The 19314-nt window shown below is 43.9% G+C and overlaps 1 long non-coding RNA gene across 2 annotated transcripts; it reads left to right on the forward strand.

Moving 5' to 3' along the window:
* The first annotated feature begins 1523 nt into the window (after positions 1-1523).
* On the forward strand, positions 1524-18566 carry LOC121767771. 2 transcript variants are annotated; one of them, XR_006043200.1, is made up of 3 exons: positions 1524-1660; positions 2347-2686; positions 17793-18566. It is a non-coding gene; the product is annotated as an uncharacterized LOC121767771 (long non-coding RNA). The 2 variants fall into 2 exon arrangements; XR_006043199.1 differs by having other exon boundaries at positions 1535-2686.
* The last annotated feature ends 748 nt before the right edge of the window (positions 18567-19314 follow it).

The following is a 19314-nucleotide window of genomic DNA, read 5'->3' on the forward strand; positions in this document are numbered from 1 at the left end:
ATGGTTAAGCCTTAGGCCTTGGGTAGCTCTTTGACCAATTCCTGATTTAGCTACTAACTAACTTTGGCTCCAACCAATTCTTAGAGTAGAATTAGTTGTCACTCTATCCTTATTGTAGCAAGGGTCCCACATGTATAACAATTTTTTCTTATATACGTGTACTATTTGTATGATTGTATCTAGCTCAAACCTATGCAACTATATCTCTTGTACAATAATTACTTGTAACATCATTGGTATTTTTCCACAAATGAATTTGTTGTTCTTTAAATTCCCTTGCACTTTATTTTCCAAAACAAAGTATTCATATCTCTCAAGGTCAAAGATCACAACGAGAATCCACGATTACTAGATAACACAGCGTTAGTAGAAATTAATAATACTAATAAATCTGATTTATCCTGATAAGAGGAAACGAAAATTCGGGGCGTCACAAGATTAGAAACAAGATTTTGACATAATTCAGCCACAATTTTCATGTCCACTTTCACCGGTGGACGGAAATTTCAGTTCTTAAAAAATCGCATACTACCATTAGATAATTAACCCCAAAAAAATAAATGTAGTTACATAGCTTTAATATAATCAAAGTTACATAGTGTCGTCAGATAAGTAAACTAAGCAAAATAGATATTGTTACATAGTTTTAATATAGTCAAAGTCACATAGTATCATCAGATAAGCAACCCAAGCAAAATAATGTAGTTACATAGTTTTGACAGAGTAAGAGTTACATAGTATCATCATAATAGCAACCAAAGCATACTAGATGCGGTTACATTGTTTTGACGAAGAAAAATTCACATACAAGTGAATACAAAAGATGGACACAAAAGATCCATAATAATATCATCGGATCAGCCAACAGAAGTACATTTCCTTTTACCAGAAGAGCTCGGCCCTTGAACAACAACACAATATTTGTCGAACCACATGTAAATTTCCCAAAGGTAGTGTTTTCAAGTTTGTCGAACCATTTTTGTTTCAACGCATTAAAAAAACCACACACCTTGCCTCACATTAGTGTCCCTCTCCATGGATCATCAAAAGAGGCTTGCTTAGCTTCTTAGCAGATATGTCTGTTTTGCCATTTATTTGTTGAAATATTGATGTTGGTATTTGGTTGTTTCTTATTAATTTACAGTTTTATCATTTGTTTGTTGAGTTACAATACTGATGGAGGTATTATGTTGTTTCTCATCAATTGGTTGTTTTCCCAATTGTTTGTTAAGGGTCCGTTCGGTACCATGGAGTTAATGTCGTGGAATTAGAATTGAAGCTTCGAATTCCATTTCTGTTGTTCGGTATCACAAATATGTGTGGATTTGAAATTGAATTCCAATTGCATCAATTCCAATTCCACAATTATAATTCCATATATTAACAAAACAATTACTCCCAATTCTATATGAAAAACTGGTCAGAATTAAAAAAAAAACACGCGGATCCTATTTCCGGGTTAAAATCTAAACGGGTAATATAAAAGGAAAAAAATGTATGTCGCGTTTCCTCTCTCTCCCCCCCTTTCTCTTCGCACTCCATCCATTTTTCTTGCATGTCCTAGCGGATTTTCTCTGCGGCTCTCTCTGCGACTTTGCCAAAGCGGATTAATCTCTAGGATCAATGGCCGCGACTGTGCCCTAGCCGATTTATCTCTAAGGTTGATGGTTAATCAAGTAACGCCGGTTGTTTTCCCCTTTAATTTTCAGTTGTGGATGAAGTGGGGGTGGTGTTTTTTGCTTTCTTTGTATGGCTATAGTTTTATCATCTATACATCTCTGTACTTCATAACTTATCATCTTGACCTGAATGGTCATATTTAAGACAACAAAAGTTGTTGGATTTCTTCAATTTAAGTTTGTTGCAAAGCTTGAGTTTGATTTTCGGTTAAATTTGTTGATGTAGTTGTTATTTTCTTGATTATTTTCCAAAGAAGTTTTTATTTATGTTGATGTTTGCTGCTGGAATGCCCTCTTGATGTTACATTCTAAGTATATTTTCATCCCTTTGCTACTGCTCTTTTGCTCTTTTTGTGTGCAACAAGTGAGTTTAAGTTTACATTACAGATTATATCTAAAATGAATCTAATTGGTGTGTCGTTCTTCGTTTGGGTGTCTTTAATGATGACTTATTTGCATATATCATTTGTGATTTTTAAACAATAAGATAAGAGTCTCAAGGTATAACTTAATTTGTAGCAGCCCATTCACCATACTTACATACAGTGGTTCTTATTTTCACTCTTTCTCAAACAACACATCTATATAGTTGGAGTGAAGTTCATTTAGCCAAAAGTGAGATTACATCTATGCTAATATTTTTTTATTGCTTTCTTAAATGTTGTAGATGGCTTCTGATTCACAAGCAAAGGGGAAATCAAAATATTTCACTTGGACTAATGAGATGGATAAAATCCTCGGAGCTTGTTTCAATGAACAAATGAATGAAGGAAACAAGCTAGATTGAAAATTTGCTTGGAAGTCTACCTCTTGGACCGCTGCTATATATGCACTTATGGTAAATTTGAACATCAAGGTGGATAAAAACAATATACAAGCTCGCTTAAAGACTTGGGAGAAACACTATGATATCTTGCATCCACTATTGGTATCATGCAATTCTGGCAGCCCAATCACGTGGCATTATACAACGGGTAGATGAAAATGTGTGCAGTGAAAGATTAAAGGTAAGTTTATTTATATTATTGGTTTTATGATTTGGTTTATCTTTCTTAAATTGAACAGTTTCTTATTTTTTTGTTTGCTACAATGACTTGGTTGTTTTGTAGATATCATGAACCATTCACATGCACTATACGACTAAAAATGATTATGTGAAGATTGTTTGGTATATTAACATGTTTAAGTGTAGTAGTTATAGTAGCAACTAGCAAGTTCTCTTGCCTTAAATAGTTTGAGTATTGATGGGGTACGAACTAAACCCTAATGGCAAGCCCAATAACAGTGACGGCCCATCAGCCCAGAGCCCAAGAAAGAGTATCTGTTCGGCACCAAAGAGTTCGGCACGACCAAAGAGTTCGGACTCAGCCTACAGCTCGGTAAAAGCCGACCAGTCAAGCTCTCCTCTCAGATCGGCAAGAGCTGATCGGTAAAGTCCAGCAGTTCGGTCTCAGCATTCGACCGAACTAGGAGTTAGTGGACTCATGAAAGGCCTCCACGACCTCCACTATACCCACGATCTATTTAGTGGTACGAAGCAGTTATTGAGCAGTTATTGCTCACCCACGATCTTGTTAGTGGGGCTGCAAACCACGATCCTAGTTCAATGTATAAATAGGACTTAGATCAGATAGACAGGGTTAAGCTCTCTAGAGATAAAATACCATATAGCAAGTCTGTGTTGTAAGCTGTAATCCCAGATCAAGCAATACAATCTTGCCCTCCCTTCTTCCCGTGGACGTAGATTTACTTCAGTAAATCGAACCACGTAAATTCTTTGTGTCGTAGTCTTTTTTCTCTACCAGCATTTACTAACATCAGAAATTCGCGGATCCATCACTGGCGCCGTCTGTGGGAAACAGAGAACAAAATTTGTGATAAAGCGAATTTTTGATCCATTTTTTCCACCCAAAAAATGCATACCAGATCGCAGAGTACCCGTATTCCTGCCCGTGAGAACCAGGAGGAAGCCAATCCATCCCATAGGTCTGGAAAACAGCCTAGGGATAAATCCACCACCAGTTCTCATGGCGAAGGAACAAGCCGCTCCAAAAATCGTCCCACTGAGTCTTCCCAGCAGCCCGATTTGAATGAGGCTGTCAAGCAGTTTTTGGCGGCGAAGCAGGAGGAATTCTTAACCTTCCTGCAAAAAAGCCAAAAGCAGCCGGAGACGAAAACGACGGATTCTCCTTCTCCCTCCGCACAAGAAAGTCACTACCGCAGTAGTGTCGCATCTCCCAGGAGAAAGAATCCCCGTCCCCAACATGTTCCAGTTCCTCCTCGGTACCGGAATCACAGGAGAACTCAATCTCCTCCATACCGACGAGATATCGGATTCGCCGTGTACGGAGCACTGAAGACTCCGTTCTCGGACGACATCACCCGAACTCCCCTACCACAGAACTACCGAACTCCGTCGATGACTTACGACGGGCTCGTGGACCCTCACGATTTCTTGGGGCGCTATCAATATAACATGGCGAACCAGGGTCTCAACGAGGTCCACATGTGCAAGCTGTTTCCCGAGCTGCTCATCGGGAACGCGAGAAGGTGGTTCGATAGCCTCCCCCAGGGCAGCATCAGATCTTACCGAGATCTAATGGATGCCTTCCACAGGAGGTTCTTTCAGAAAGCGGAAGCCCGAATCACTTCGGCTCAGCTGCTTTCCATTCGTCAAGGTCGCGACGAAAAAATCAGCGACTTTATGACAAGATTCCACAAGGAATGCCTGCAAGTAGACGATCTCAACGATCTGCTTGTCATCTCGGCATTCCAAAATGGAATCCTGCCCGGAGCTCTCTACAGGAAGCTCGTTGAGTGCGGTCCGCAGACAGCTCAGGAAATGTGGGACATTGCGGACCAGTACTCCTGGGCCGATGAGGCAGACCGTCGCAAACGGTCGTTAGACAGCTCATCGACCCGAGGAGACAGAAGGAAGCCCGGTCATAGCGATCAGGGGCATCCTCGCCGGACTCCATTTGAAAGAATTCAAAGGGCTCCGGTGCAAGACAGATTGGGACCCCCGTCTCAATCCCGAGAAGCCGCCCGCTCAGTTCGTACCGCTGAACAAGCCGAGAGTGGAAATTTTCGAACTGCACTCTGACCTATTCGAAAAGCCAAAGCGGATGACGAAATCAGCCGCGCGCCGACCACAGGATAGCTACTGCTCCTACCATCAAGACCACGGTCACGATACTGAGGAGTGCAGAAACTTGGCTGCAGGTATCGATGTTCTTGTGAAGGCAGGGACATTGAAAAAATACCAAAGCAAGCAGCCAAAGAAGAATAAGAAGCAGAGTGGTGCGAACTGCGCTCCTCAGGATCCGAAAAGGCAGCCGGATCCCGAAGACGACGACGAGCCGCAATATGATGGAGTAATCCAGACTATTGACGCTCTCCCTGCCGGGAAGACCAAGTCGTCCCTAAAGTCAGAGCGCAGAGGCTCCAATCGAGAGGAGCCAACGCATAAAAGGCTGAAGCAGGACGAAGTGATTACGTTCTCGGATGCTGATCCCGTCCCGGCCATCTCTCCTCACCAAGACGCCATTGTCATCCAAGCCGGAGTGGCAAACAAACTGATCCACAGGGTGTTTGTGGATACAGGAGCGTCGGTTAGCATTCTTTTTAAAGAGTGCTTTGACAAACTAGAAGTGGACCCAGCTCGGCTCAGTCCGGCTCCGCTTCCCCTGAAGAGCTTCGCCCAGGAGGACACCCGCCCTGAAGGTATTATCAGCCTTCCGATCACGGTGGGGAAAGCGCCTACTAGCTCCAGTACGATGATTGAGTTTTTCGTGGTGAAAGCTCGGTCCCCGTACAACATCATCCTGGGAAGAGACTGGCTCAACACAGTTCGGGCCGTTTGCTCCACTTATCACCTCACCATCAAGATCCCTACTAAAGGAGGGATAGCGGTCATCCGAGGTGACCAAAAGAGAGCAAAGGAATGTCTGCAAATTGCGCTTAGAAGTGCCGAGCAGTCAGATCGGCACCACCAAGCATAGCAATCACAGCAGCCGGAGTCAGAGGCGATGATCGAAGTCATACCGGAGCCGAACTCGATGACAGTTCAGCTGTACGAAGACGATCCATCCAGAACGGTTAAGATCGGCTTCGCGGGAACGCCCCTACTTCGGGAAAAAACCATCCAGCTCCTCAAGGAGTATAAAGACGTCTTTGCATGGTCTCCGTTGGACATGACCGGAGTGCCCCCCGAGGTAATCACTCATCGGTTAAATATTGATCCTTCAGTCCGGCCGATAAAACAGAAGCAAAGACTCTTTGCGGCAGAACGAAGTCAAGTCATCCATGACGAAGTACGTCAATTATTGAAGGCGGATGTGTTATTCGAAGTGAAGTATCCTTCGTGGGTGGCCAATCCTGTCATGATCAAGAAAAAGGAAGGAGGATGGCGGATGTGCATAGATTTCACCGATCTAAATAAGCACTGTCCCAAAGATTGCTATCCCCTTCCGAACATAGATAAAAAAGTAGAAGCTTTGATAGGCTTTGAAATTTTTTGTTTTCTTGATCTGTACAAAGGATACCATCAAGTTTTAATGGATGAGATTGACGCTTCAAAAACGGCCTTCATTACTGATTTCGGCATTTTCGCTTATAAAAAGATGCCATTCGGTTTAAAGAATGCCGGAGCCACTTATCAAAGGATGGTAGACAAGCTTTTTCGGCACCTGATTGGAAAGGAGGTCGAAGTGTATGTTGACGACATAGTCGTCAAAAGCAAAAGCACTTCGGAGTACGAGCACAACCTCAAGTCCACTCTCAACGTGCTCAAGAAAGCCAACCTCAAACTTAATCCCCAAAAGTGTACCTTTTTGGTAGATTCGGGAAAGTTTCTGGGTTGTTGGGTTTCAAAGGACGGACTCAAGGCAAACCCCTCAAAAGTTCAAGTCGTTCAGAACATGGCAATGCCGAAGTCCATACATGACGTGCAAAGGCTAACCGGATGTCTAGCCGCACTGAATCGATTCCTTTCCCAAGCAGCCGAAAAGCAACTGCCGTTCTTCAAGGTGTTGAAAAAGGCACCAAAGTTCGAGTGGGGAGCCGAGCAGAAAAAGGCCTTTGACGAGCTCAAAAGTTATCTAGCCGAGCTTCCTATTCTCTCTGCTCCAACCGAAGCCGAAGTAATATTCTTATACTTAGCGGCATCGGATCAAACCATCAGCGCGGTGCTTGTACGAGAAGAAGGCCTAAAGCAGCTTCCCATCTACTTTACAAGCCGAGCATTAAGAGGTCCAGAAACCAGGTATCAACCTCTGGAAAAGATTGCTCTGGCATTAGTAAATGCAGCAAGGAGACTGCGGCCATACTTCTATGCTCACAAGGTATGCGTCTTAACTGATCTGCCACTTCGGCAAGTGTTGACCAAACCAGAAGCATCAGGCAGAATCGCCAAGTGGGCTATAGAGTTGGGAGAGCACACAATTGAATATCTACCTCGGAAAGCCATCAAGGGACAAGCCTTGGCAGATTTTCTTGCAGAAGCGAAGTTCGATCAAGCAATTCCTGTTATTGCCGAACAGAAGAATTCTGCCAGTGCCGAACTAGCACAGCCCTTGGAATCCGAAGTAGAGCCGCCGGACTGCTGGAGCGGGTTCGTAGATGGAGCTTCGAACAAGATGGGAAGTGGAGCTGGTATTTTACTTGTCGCTCCCGACGGACACGAGGTAGCCTACTCACTTCGGTTCCTATTCCCCACTACTAATAATGAAGCCGAGTACGAAGCCCTCCTAGCCGGACTCCAGTTAGCGCAAAGTCTGCTCGTCAAATCTCTCAAAGTCCATTGTGATTCACAAGTCATAGTAAATCACATGTTGGGTACAAGTGAAGCTCGTGACGAGAGAATGAAGAAGTATTTGGACAAAGCGCAAAGCATCAGCCGAAGTTTCTCCTATTTTCGGATAATCCGCATTCCCAGAGCGGAAAATAGCCGAGCAGATACCTTAAGTAAGTTGGCCTCAGATCCGAGCTCAAAGGCGGAAGAATTAATGCATCGAAGCATTGATGAAGCCGAGGTACATTCAGTATCCAGCTCGCCGAACTGGATGACGCCGATCTTGCAGTATCTGGATCAAGGACAATTGCCCGAGGATAAGAGAGAAGCTCGGAAGATCACGTGCCGAGCACTTCGGTACGAACTTCATGAAGGAGTCCTCTTTAGAAAGTCTTACCTCCAGCCGTTATTGCGGTGCGTAGGACCAGAAGAGACGGACTACATCCTCAGAGAAGTTCATGAAGGATCGTGCGGTAGCCACATCGGAGCCAGAGCTTTAGCTAAAAAAGTTCTGAGGTGGGGATATTATTGGCCAACCATGGTACAAGAGGCAGTGCAGCTCGTCAAGAAGTGTACGAAGTGCCAAATTCATGCAAATGTCCCAAGGATGCCGCAGACCGATCTATACACTATGCAAAGCCCTTGGCCTTTCATGCAATGGGGCATAGACATAGTGGGACCACTTCCTCAAGCTCCTCGGCAAATGAAATTCCTTATCGTTGCCGTGGACTACTTCACGAAGTGGGTGGAGGCTGAACCATTAGCTACGATAACGAGCTCAAAGGCATTGGACTTCGTCTGGAAGAACATAGTGTGCCGATTTGGCATACCCCACATCCTCATCTCGGATAATGGGACTCAGTTCACCGACAAGACGTTCAAGAATTGGTGCCAAGAGCTGAACATTCAACAGCGGTTCACTTCGGTCTCCCATCCCCAAGCAAACGGACAAACGGAAGTAACGAACCGGATTCTGGTGAAAGGGTTAAAAGCTCGGTTAGAACAAGCCAAAGGACAATGGGTAGAAAATCTCCCTCAAGTCCTATGGTCCTACCGAACTACACCCAAAACCTCCAACGGTGAAACTCCGTATAGTCTGGTGTACGGCACTGAAGCCGTAATTCCGGTGGAGATCGGCGTACCCAGTCCCCGAACTCTAAATTTCTCCTCAGAAATGAATGACGACGGACTGAGAGCAGAACTAGATCTCGCCGAAGAAAGAAGAGAATTGGCGTGCATAAAAGCAGCCAAGTATAAGGAGCAAGTAGCCCGGTATTATAACCAAAGGGTGAAAAAGCTTCAATTTCAAGTGGGAAATCTCGTCTTGAGAAACAACGAAGTAAGCCGAGCAGAAAAGCTGGGCAAACTCGAACCCACATGGGAGGGTCCATATCGGGTGTCAGAAGTCCTCGGCAAAGGGTCTTATAAATTGACTCACATGTCAGGAGAACAAGTACCCCGAACATGGCACGTCTCCAACCTCAAGAAGTTCCACTTGTAAGAGACAAAAGTCCGGTCAGTCCGTCTCGTGTCTAGTTCGGTCATAGGGGTATATGTTTTTATTTGTTTGTTTCTTACTTGTACCTTTTACTTGTCGTTTTTTAAAAAAATGTTTAAAGTTTTTTTCCTTCATCTTTTTCATTTTTTCTCTATGTGTTTTGTCTCTATGTGCTTGTCGTCTCTTACAAATGGTACCAAGGTATATCGTTCTTTAAAGACTGATCCCCTTTTTAGATCGATTATTAAAGACTATTGTGAGTCCAAGCTTCTAAGGAGGATATAAGACCACAATTCAGCTTAACAAGCAGTCCGTCTGAAACGAACTGCAATAAGCCAACGATTGTGAGTCCAAGCTTCCAAGGAGGATACAAGACCGCAATTCAGCTTAACAAGCACTTCGTCTGAAACGAACTGCAATAAGCCAACGATTGTGAGTCCAAGCTTCTCAGGAAGATACAAGACCACAATTCGGCTTAAGAAATAAGCACTTCGTCTGAAACGAACTGCAATAAGGGAAAGTCCGATCCACGCGATAAACCTCGCCGAATTAGGACGACCAAGTTCGGTCAAAGAAGTTTACCTCATAAGACCGGGGACGACCATGTCTAGTCAAAGAGGTTTACTGCATAAGACCACTTCGGTTAACTGGGAAAGTCCGATCCACGCGATAAAACTCGCCGAATTAGGACAAGGGAAAGTTCGATCCCGGCGACAAAAATCGCCAAATTAGAACACAAACCAAGTCCGGTCAAAGATGTTTATTTCATCAGACCAAAGACGAGTCCGGTCAAAGATGTTTATTTCATCAGACCAAAGACGAGTCCGGTCAAAGATGTTTATTTCATCAGACCAAAGACGAGTCCGGTCAAAGATGTTTATTTCATCAGACCAAAGACGAGTCCGGTCAAAGATGTTTATTTCATCAGACCAAAGACGAGTCCGGTCATAGATGTTTATTTCATCAGACCAAAGACGAGTCCGGTCAAAGATGTTTATTTCATCAGACCAAAGACGAGTCCGGTCAAAGATGTTTATTTCATCAGACCAAAGACGAGTCCGGTCAAAGATGTTTATTTCATCAGACCAAGGACCAAGTCCGGTCAAAGAAGTTTACTTCATAAGACCAAGGACCAAGTCCGGTCAAAGAAGTTTACTTCATAAGACCGAGGACAAGTACGATGAAATTTTTTCGCTAAGCTGTAAATACAGTGTTAGAAGCGAAAACAAAATTTCATTTTTCAAATCTTGTTCGGCATACAACTCCGCTACCCTACAAAATGGCGTTACGCTATTACAAAGGACTATTCTACTGTCCAGGGTTGCTGAAGTTAAGCCACCTATCTGCAAAATCCTCTGGAAGCCGAGTTCGGTTGTTCCGAGCAGATGAAGAATAAGCAGGTCGACGAGATGCTATCCTCGACCCAACACCTCTTCCGCGAGCCCCAGAAGCTCTAACCCCTCGGCGATGAAGAGTCTCTGCAATAAGCATCTGCTGATCTTGCTCGCTCATAGTCACAACTCCTCGGCGAATTTCAGTCCGTCCCTGTCTTGACGATTCCGGTTGCTCCTGAGCCCGTTCTCGTCTTGACGTTTCCGGCTGTTCCGGAGTTCGTTGTTGACTGGGAGTAGGATTTTGAACAAGGGAACCAGAGGCTTGATCTGGAGTGCGAGCATCTGTTGGCGGGAAATGCCTAAGGAATCTCCCGATTGAGGGACGCCGGGAAAGAATGATGTCGTACCGAGAAGCCCAGCGCCGCAATGATTTCACAACTTGTTGGCAAGCCGAGCTCTCCAGCGCATTGTTCCTCCGGAGTACATGATATTCCTCCCACAGTTCGTCAACTCGACTCTGAACATCTGATATGGTCACTCCCCCGCGCACACGGATGTAATCCTCGTACGCAGTCCTCTCAGCAATGGTCGTATTCAGCTCGGCCTCCAGATCCTTCTTATCGGACTCTAAGTCCTTATTATCGGCCTCCACCTTCACTAAACGAGCCAGAAGCTCGTCATTCTTCGTCTGATCGGCTATAGCTCTTTTCTCAGCTTCGTCTAAAGCCGAAGAGTACAGCCGTTTCCAGTGAAGTATCTCCATCTCCTTGAGTACAAAGCAGCTATATTAGTTCGGCAGCTGTACCGAGCAGATAGTAAAATACAACAGGAATAAAGGCGAGTACGAAAAGCTATACGAAGACAAGTGTAGAGAATTTTTCATTCACAAGGAAAATTTTTACACTAGGAGGGCTTCAAGGCCATTTTACAAGGAAGAAACTAGACTAAGAGAAGGGAGACGAAATCATACTCCGCCAGCTTCGTCTCCGGCTCCTTGGTCTGGTTCAGCTTCTTTCTCCTGAGCTACCTCAGCCTCGGCCTCGCATCCTGCCGGCCTCGCCTCCGCCTCCTGATCGGCTTCCTTCTCCGGATGCCCGGCCCGCTCGACTTCGGCCTCCAGCTCCAGCGACTCGGCCTCACCCTCTCCGTTGTAAGTCGAAGCGGGTGAAACGGGTCCCACGGAGGCAAAGATAGCCTCCAGGTTCTCGTCCCGATCAGCTCGACAACTCCGGACTCGGTCTGCAGAAAGCAGGACCGAGGATGAAGCGAGCTCCTCAAGGAGCGGCAGATTCTGAAGCCGAGCTGCTATCTCTCGGCTGTACAGAGGCAGCACGACGTCGGCCCCCTGCTCGCCCTTATCGGTAATTAGCCTTACCAGACTACCGACAAAGGCCGAGAACTGGCTGCTCAAAAAGAGTTTCTCCGTGTAAACACGGAGAGCCTCCCCCTGGGCAGCCACGGCGGCAGCCTCCTTCTGAGCCTCCCGGTGCTTCGTCTGCTCTTGCAGGATGATGAGCTGGTTTTTGGCTGACCGGGCTTCATCCTGAGCCGAGATCCTAGCAGCTCGGGCCCTCTCAAATTTGGCCTCAGCCTGTTCGGCCAGACTACGAGCAAGATGCAACTTCTTCTGCATCTCCTCGTAGTCGTGGGATGCTTTGGAGAGCTCCACGGAGACGAGCTTGGCTCTCTGAAGATGAACAAGGAAAAAACTCAACAGAATGGCCATCAAAAAATGTGGAAAAGAAGCCAAGTCAGAAAGCTTACCTCCACAAAATTCGTCGGCCATTGAAAAGGCTCAGGGACGTGTTCCGGGATGTCTGCAACCACCTCGGAGATGACCAGGTCTTTCCCCGGCACTCTTGGGGACTCATGAAATTTCCCCTTCCCTTTAGCCGAACACGACTCCGGCACTTTCGGATCCGAAGAAGAGGTTTTTTGCCTCTTCGGATTCTTCTCGGCTTCAGACGCCGAGCGAGGGGCTCTCTGCCTCTCCGGCTCCACAAGCTCGGAGGACTTTCGGATAGCCTTATTCAGCATGTACACTGCCAAAAAGCAAGAAAGCAAAGTCAGATTTTCTTCGTTAAAGCAGTAGAGCATAAAGATAAAGAGAAATCCTCACCCTCGGCCTCTTCGTCCGAAGACGAGATGTCGAACACGACGTCGCCCTTGACGAGCTCAGACTCCGTGTATTGTTTCCTAACTATGGGAATCTTGTTGAGCTCGCCATCGAGCTCGTCCAACGGTTCAGGCCGAGGATGACGGATAACGGACTTCAGCCCTCTCCAGGGAAAACTAGGAGCCGCGGTCCTATCATAATAGAAGAAGCGGTTTTGCCACTTCGGCCACTTCGTTTTACAAAAGGCCCTAAAGGGCTGTACAGGGATCAAGTAAAACCAAGACCCCTTCCTCTTAAATTGAAAGAATTTAAGGATCGCCTTCAAAGACAAATCCCTTCCTAACTTACGGAGTTCGGCAGCGAAGGCCGACAAGTGCCTCCAAGAGTTCGGAGTCACCTGGCCTAAAGGAAGCTGAAAAAAATCTAGTAAATCTATAAAGGCAGAAGGGAGGGGGAAACGAAGCCCGCATTCTAAGCAGGCCTCGTACACGGTGGCGTAACCCTCCGGCGGGGAGTCAGCCCTATGATCACCGTCAGGTACCACCGCCTTCCCCCCAGGAAAAAAGTATTTTTCGGGTAGGGATATCACAGTATCCTTACTCAAAATACTATGGAAATACTCTACGGTCTTCTCCCCGGACTCTTTCCGGCCAGAAGACCCCTTACCGCCTCTCCTACCGCTACCCGACTCCGAAGAGGAAGAAGAAGACATTTTTCTTACTTTTTGAAGGTGAAGAAAGTCTGAGGAAGCTCTTGAAAGCGGAAGAAAATTTCTCGAGAAAGAGAGAGTATAGAAGACGCAACAGCAAAAGTGTTCAAATGAGGAAGAAAGAGCATATTTATCAGATTCGGGAAAGATTTCGAAATCGTTGCGCTGTTTCGAATCCCACCTTTTCAGGATTCAACGGCCGGATTTTACTGTCGCATTTAATGCAGGCACGCGCAAGGCACGTCCCCTGACGTCAGCCTCCCCCTTACCGTTATCCAGAATGCCGAAGTGACTCACCTCGCCGAAGTGATTCACTTCGCTTTTCGGGGGGGGGTAGTGATGGGGTACGAACTAAACCCTAATGGCAAGCCCAATAACAGTGACGGCCCATCAGCCCAGAGCCCAAGAAAGAGTATCTGTTCGGCACCAAAGAGTTCGGCACGACCAAAGAGTTCGGACTCAGCCTACAGCTCGGTAAAAGCCGACCAGTCAAGCTCTCCTCTCAGATCGGCAAGAGCTGATCGGTAAAGTCCAGCAGTTCGGTCTCAGCATTCGACCGAACTAGGAGTTAGTGGACTCATGAAAGGCCTCCACGACCTCCACTATACCCACGATCTATTTAGTGGTACGAAGCAGTTATTGAGCAGTTATTGCTCACCCACGATCTTGTTAGTGGGGCTGCAAACCACGATCCTAGTTCAATGTATAAATAGGACTTAGATCAGATAGACAGGGTTAAGCTCTCTAGAGATAAAATACCATATAGCAAGTCTGTGTTGTAAGCTGTAATCCCAGATCAAGCAATACAATCTTGCCCTCCCTTCTTCCCGTGGACGTAGATTTACTTCAGTAAATCGAACCACGTAAATTCTTTGTGTCGTAGTCTTTTTTCTCTACCAGCATTTACTAACATCAGAAATTCGCGGATCCATCAAGTATCAGTCAGCATAACCCATGCAACGTAGTAATTATAGTAGCAACTAGCAAGTTTGCATGCCCTTGTGTTGGAAAAGAAGATCACATTAAATATGCCGCCCACATTCATTGTGTAGAGTTCCTAAGTATTGTATGGTTCCAATCCCATTTATTGGTGTACTAGAACTTTCTTATTCACCCTATAAATACTAGGGTAATGAACATTTGGAGGATACAACAACAACAAAAAAAAACATTGGAATATTTCTCTATACACTTTACTATCAAATGTCTACCCAATCTTTCTCTACCTCTCTCGATTACCATCTTTAAGATGGTACCAGAGCAGGAAATTTCAGTTTTGGGAACTCAGAACAATGTCATCATAGTCCCATACCCTTCTCGGCCTTTCCTTTGTTAACCCTGCAAAACCAAAACCAAACATGTCAGATTCCGACACAGAAAATACCAAACCAATATCAAGCGAAACCATGGCAGATTTTGCGGCACAATTCGCCGAATTCATGAAATTCATGAATAAATCTGGAAACAAATCAGAAAGCTCTCCAAAACAGTCACAACAACACCTGGAGTCTTTGGGAGAGATTCGCCTAGAAGACAAACTCAATGGGGATAATTATCCCCTTTGGATAAATCTGATGGAACGTGCTATAGGTGGAAAGGGGCTGATTTCTCACATTACTGGAGGATCAGAACCTCCTCCTACCAACGATCTCGGCTACGCGATATGGCAGCAACGGGATCACTGTTGCTTCAACTGGATCATCAACAGCATTGAATCCAGTTTGAGGAATGAAGTATCACAGTATAAAACAGCCAGAGACCTTTGGGAAGGTCTGGCGATCACATATGGAAGTGGAGCTGATCCTTTTCAAGTGCATGATTTAAACAGACAGGCAATGACAATGAAGCAAGGAGAGATGAGCTTGGAATCCCTCTGGAACAAATTCCAGGACTTATGGATCTCAATCGATGCAAGAGATCCCAATCCAATGGAAAGCCCCAAAAGCATCGACAAATACAACAAACATACACAGAGGCACCGACTCTACCAATTCCTATGGGCATTAGACGACAAATACGACAAGATCAGACGGGAAATCCTAAATACAAATCCGTTACCGTCCGTCCGCAAAGCATATGGAATGGTGAGGAGAGAAGCTGTCAACGAGAAGGTTCTCAAGCCCGAGCCAGACCAATCTGGAATCGCTACCGGCCTGGGAGCTATCCATTCGTCAATAAATCAATTCTCATCAATTCGGAAACAAGACGAAGAAAAGAACAAGTTGGTTTGCTCGCACTGTGGAGGGAAGAAACATACCCGTGAAACGTGTTTCCACCTCCACGGTTACCCCGAATGGTGGCAAGAGATGAAGAGAAATCGCCAAAACGGGAAACGTGGCGGCAGCGGCGGCGGAAATGGAAGGGGAATGGCCGCTGTTGTGGTAGGAGGAGACCGAGCCGAGCTATCTGACCAGTCTTTGACTCCTGAGGTAAAAACTTTTGAGCCCAATATTCCTATCCTACCCGAAACTGCTAACAGTGACAGGAAAAATACAAGTGATACAGAAGAGCCACCAATAGAACAAGAGACTGGACATGACTGAATACCCCATAGGAGTACGAGGGGCGTTCCTCCTCGGCGATATTCTCCAGACTGGAAAGGATGGAAATCAAGGTACTCAGTTACAAACTTCACCCAGGGACACCTTACTGAAATGGCTAGAGCATTCGAAGCTGCTCTTTATGAAGAAGAAGAGATTCCGCAATCTTTCGAGATGGCAATAAAACACAAGCACTGGAGGGAAGCCATGAAGAAGGAAATTGATGCCCTGATAAAAAATGAAACATGGGTGAAGTGTACTCTACCTCCGGGAAAGAAACCAGTAGCATGTCGTTGGATCTTCACCATAAAACGACGTGCAGATGGTTCAATCGAGAGATATAAGGCAAGATTGGTTGCTAAGGGATACACTCAAGTGTATGGAGTTGACTATGAGGAAACTTTCTCCCCGATGGCCAAACTAAATACAGTAAGAACCCTTCTGTCTGTAGCTGCATGCAAAGAATGGTCATTATACCAGTTGGATGTTACAAATGCCTTTCTTCATGGTGAACTTGAGAAAAACAAGGAAGTCTACATGGAGGTCCCACCAGGCCTAGACGAAGAATTTGTAGAAGGGCAGGTATGCAGATTGAGAAAGACCCTCTATGGGTTAAAGCAATCACCCAGAGTTTGGTTTGGAAGATTCTGTCAGGCAATGTTCAAACATGGCTTTAAACAGAGCCACTCAGATCACACACTATTTCTGAAAGAAAGGAATGGAAAAATGACATGCTTGATTATTTATGTGGATAACATGATCATAACAGGAGATGATGCTGAAGAAATCCAGAAGCTAAAGGAGAATTTTTTCAAAGAATTTGAAATGAAGGACTTAGGAGCTTTGAAGTACTTCCTAGGGATTGAAGTGTTGAGATCCAAGCACGGAATCTTTTTAAGGCAGAAGAAGTATATACTTGACATGTTCACCGAGACAGGCATGCTTGACTGCAAGCCGGCTGAAACTCCAATGATACCCAACCATGGATTGAAAATTGTGGATGAAGCTAAACCTACAGATCGTGAAAGATACCAACGACTAGTGGGAAAGCTTATCTACCTCTCTCATACGAGGCCCGACATCGCATATGCCGTTGGAGTGGTTAGTCAATTCATGCATCAGCCGCAAGAAGATCACATGGATGCTGTCATGAGAATTGTAAGATATTTAAAAGGAACCTCTAGTTATGGGATACTCCTAGAGAAAAAAGAAGATTTGGAAATTGATGGGTATACCGATGCAGATTGGGCAAGCAATCCAGTTGATAGGAAATCAACTGGAGGATATTTTACCTTTGTTGGGGGCAATTTAGTCACTTGGAGAAGCAAGAAGCAGAAAGTGGTTGCCTTATCAAGTGCAGAAGTTGAATTCCGAGGGATCAGAAGCAGTCTTATGGAGATACTCTGGCTTCGAAGATTATTAACAGAAATTGGATTCCCACCGACAAGGAGAAGTCAGCTTTTCTGTGACAATAAAGCTGCAATTAGCATTTCAGAAAATCCCGTACAGCATGATAGGACCAAACATGTTGAGGTCGATCGTCACTTTATCAAAGAAAAACTTGAAAGCGGGATTATCGAGTTCCCATTTGTCCGATCCGAGGAACAACTGGCGGACATTCTCACCAAGGCATTGAGTCCTACAAGATTCAAAGAATTACTTGGCAAGTTAAGTATCGGGGATACCGTTACTCAACTTGAGGGGGAGTGTTGGAAAAGAAGATCACATTAAATATGCCGCCCACATTCATTGTGTAGAGTTCCTAAGTGTTGTATGGTTCCAATCCCATTTATTGGTGTACTAGAACTTTCTTCACCCTATAAATACTAGGGTAATGAACATTTGGAGGATACAACAACAACAAAAAAAAAACATTGGAATATTTCTCTATACACTTTACTATCAAATGTCTACCCAATCTTTCTCTACCTCTCTCGATTACCATCTTTAAGACCTTGTTATTTAAGTTTTGTTCTAGTAAGTTGCTCAACTAACTTTTAGTGTCCAAGTATTTTTTGGTATCAAAGAATGGAATCCATCCTTTTAGAAATGTTATATTTCTTGATGCACAATTGTGCTTACATGATTTATATTGTGATTAACTATGATTATTATTGTTTTGAAGGCAAATTCAAAAATTGGACCTTATAGGAGAAGAATTGTGATAGAGAATTGGGATGATATGTGTACTCTTTTCTCTCAAGATCGTGCTGCCGGCCAAGGTGCAAAAACACATCATGAAACACTGCAGAGGTTGAGGTTGATTTTGCTACAATTGGGGACTCATTTGACAAGCAGTTTGAAGAAGAAGTTGATGCTATGAGTGATTTGTTGGCTCGAAAAAAGGGTAAGGAGACAATATCTTCCTCAAGTTCCCTTGGACCGAAGAAGAAGACGGATTCGAAGATCATATCTGATTGTATGCATCGTATGTCCACTGGTTTTGGTGACTATCTGTTGGTGGAGAGAAAGAAGGCTAAGCTTGATATAGATCAGAAAAAACTTGATGTGGAACAAAAAAAACTTCTTATGGTGCAACAAAAAATGGACCCCAAAGAAATTTTAGCAGCATTGAAGACTATTGATTTAGATGAAATGCAGATGATCAAGGCTTTGGATTTTAATGATGCAAGATGGCATATTATTCCATACATTTGTTGGAATACCAGTGGAGATGAAATACAAGTGGCTAAAAGTACAACTTGATAAGTAAAGTTGTCTTTCCAATTGAGCTTGTTTGAACTTGAATATGTTTTATTAAATCTAGTAGACTTTGTCTATGAAGAATAGTAGTACTACTTTTTTACTTTTGTTCTTATACCACTTGAGAGGATGCAAATTGTAATATTTTAATATCCACTCATATATAAGTATTAATTATCATTGCTTATTATTATTATTACTACTATTATATAATGTATTAACTATTTTATGATATAATTATAGTCAATTGGAAATTTTTTTATCATTGAAATATTAGAATTTTTTTAATCTATTTTAAAATGATGATAACTAATTCAAAATCAATGTCAATTATTTGAGTTCCAAACAAATGGTTTGAAATTATAATAGTACAATTTTATATAAATTCATCATTTATACCAAACAAAGGATTTGGAATTAAATTACAATTCTACGTCAATTCTTTAATTTATACCAAACAAAGGATTTGGAATTGAATTACAATTTTATGCCAATTCTTTAATTATACCAACCAAAAGATTTGGAATTGAAAAGGAATTCAATTCCATCCGATTCAATTCCATGGAATTGGACCGAACGGACCCTAAGTTACTGATGGTAGTATTTGGTCGTTTCTCAATAATTGGACGTTTTCTCATTTATTAGGTATTTGGTTGTTTCTCATATATTGTCCATTTTGTCATTTGTTTGTTGACATATGCTGATGGTGGTATTTTGTTGCTTCTCATTAATTGCCCATTTTGTCATTTGTTTATTAAGATACTGATGGTGGTATTTGTTGGGTTACAAACCTATCCCACATCGGATAAAAGAGACAAGTTGGAAGATGCATATAATTTATGTCTCATCCCAATTAGTTTGAGGCCTTTTGGGAGTGACCCAAAAACAAATCCGTGGAGACTTGACCTAAAGCAGATAATATCAAACTAGTGTGCAGTCGACGA

The sequence above is a fragment of the Salvia splendens genome, chromosome 15 (genome assembly GCF_004379255.2).
Source record: "Salvia splendens isolate huo1 chromosome 15, SspV2, whole genome shotgun sequence".
NCBI classification, from domain to species: Eukaryota; Viridiplantae; Streptophyta; class Magnoliopsida; order Lamiales; family Lamiaceae; genus Salvia; species Salvia splendens.